We start from the raw sequence: 2,500 nt of genomic DNA, 5'->3' as shown, positions 1-2,500 counted from the left end.
ATGCGTGTGTGTGTGTGTGTGTGTGTGTGTGTGTGTGTGTGTGTGTGTGTGTTTGTGTATGTGTGTTTGTTTGTTTGTTTATGTGTGTGTGATATATATATATATATATATATATATATATATATATATATATATATATATATATATATATATATATATATATATATATATATATATATATATATATATATATATATATATATATATATATATATATATATATATATATATTTGTATATATATATATATATATATATATATATATATATATATATATATATGTATATATATATATATATATATATATATATATATATATATATATATATATATATATATATAAACCAGCCACATAGTACTGGACTAGGGATTTGGCTTATGGTAAAAGCCCACTCATTGGGGCTGGCGCTTTCAAGCAGCTGGCCTCGGGGAGCCTCCGCTGTCTGGGAAGCGTGCCGGTCCCAAGCACGGGCAAACTGGCGAGGGTTGCACCAGGAAGGGCATCCAGCAGATACAGCTAAAGAAGATAGCTCAGAGGAGGAAGAGGAAGAGGGTGGAGGAAGTATGACTGGAGGAGGTCAGGAGATAGTGGACCTGACGGATAGGCGCAGGATTAACATCATGCGTGTTCAAGAGACGAAATGGAAAGGGCGCAGGCGAGGGAAATCGGAAATGGTTTCAAGTTTCTCTCCATTGGGAGCGACGGAAGGCGCAATGGAGTTGGTATCATCCCGAATGATGGCATCAGGAAAGGCGTCTTGAGTGTGAATAGGCGATCAGAGAAAACCATCTGGGTGAGAGTAGATCTTGAAGCGGGAATTGTAAACTTCATGAGTGCTTATGCACCGCAAATAGTGTGATGAAGAGGAGGAAACGCATTTTTGGGAAGACCTAGAGGAGGATCTGAGGGAAATAGCAAAGACTGAAAAGCTATGAATTGGAGAGGAGATTCCAATGTCCACTGCAAGAGAGCATCAAGAAGAAGAAGGAAGCAAAGAAAACCTTAGACATGGGGAACGCCGACGAGAATAAAGAAGTCTACAAGTGGTCAAAGAAAGAAGCAAAGAAGAGCGTTGCCCGGACAAAGGCAATATCAAGTGCTCTACAAGGACATGCAGACCATTGATGGACGGAAGCGGGCGTCGGGAATGGCGAAGCAGCGAGACAAGAACTCAAAGGACATCTACTAAACAGTGGTGATCAAGGATGAAAAGGGCAATACGTGGAAAATGATGAGATACGGAAGAAATGGCAGGAATATTTAAACAAACTGAAAAATGAGGAAAAGCCTTTACTCCTTCACCGTCCCATATCCTTCTCATCCCGCCTCCCTCCTTCTCACTCTTTTTTTCCCTTCCACCTCTCTCTCCACCTCTCCCCTCCTTCCCCCCCTTCTCTCCCCCCCCTCCCCCCCCTCTCCCCTCCTTCCCCCCTTCTCTCCCCTCCCTCCCCTCTCCCCTCCCCCTCCCCCCCTGCCTCCCCTTTCCCCTCCTTCCTACTTCCTACCCCTTCTCTCCCCCTTCTGTCCTCTCCCCTCCTTCCCCCCTTTCTCCCCCCTCCCTCCCCTCTCCCCTCGCCCCCCCTGCCTCCCCTCTCCCCTCCCCCCCTGCCTCCCCTTTCCCCTCCTTCCTACTTCTCTCCCCCTCCCTCCCCTCTCCCCCTTTTCTCTCCCCTCTCCCCTCCCCCCCTGTCTCCCCTTTCCCCTCCTTCTTACTTCTCTCCCCCTCCCTCCCCTCTCCCCCTTTTCTCCCCCCTCCCTCCCCTCTCCCCTCCCCCCCCTGCCTCCCCTTTCCCCTCCTTCCTACTTCCTCCCCCTTCTCTCCCCCTCCCTCCGCCCCATTACGAAGCTGCCCTGCGTCTGGATGCGGCTAAATTGTGTCTCTCGTTACGTGGGTTCGAGAAGAGTCCGAGCGGTGGCTGGGATAGGGGAGGCTGGCGGGGAGGACGATCAGCGTTTCGGTTCTCTTTTTTCTCTCTGGACGATGCGAGACACGAGGAGAAGGGGGGTTGGGGTATCAGGGAGAAACATTGCTTTGTGTTTATTTGTGTCTATTTATACTCGCATATGCATGTAGTGCCTCGCAGATAATACAAACATACACCCACAGACACACACGGGCGCATGCATACACACAGATGCAAATGCAGTCTATTAAGGTGAATGAATAAATAGATAAGTAAGAAAGATAAATAACGATGAAATATAATTAATGTATTTAGTATAATATAGTATATAAGACAAATAAAATAGTTATTAAAGAAGAGAATAAATGTAATTGATAAGTAATAGATAAAAAGATGCACAAGTCAACAAGAAATAGATGAACAAATAGTAACAGATGAATAGATTAAGGTAATAGATAAAGCAAAGTAATAGATAAATGCTATAAATGTAATGAATAAATGGGTAAGCAAATAAAATGATTCAGAGTAAAAGCAAAAACCGATCTTTGGCCTTTGATGAGCGTCTCCCGCCTCATGGCAGCTTCTCCTCGACCTA

Source organism: Penaeus vannamei, chromosome 18 (assembly GCF_042767895.1).
Source record: "Penaeus vannamei isolate JL-2024 chromosome 18, ASM4276789v1, whole genome shotgun sequence".
NCBI classification, from domain to species: Eukaryota; Metazoa; Arthropoda; class Malacostraca; order Decapoda; family Penaeidae; genus Penaeus; species Penaeus vannamei.
This window is presented reverse-complemented; position numbering follows the sequence as displayed.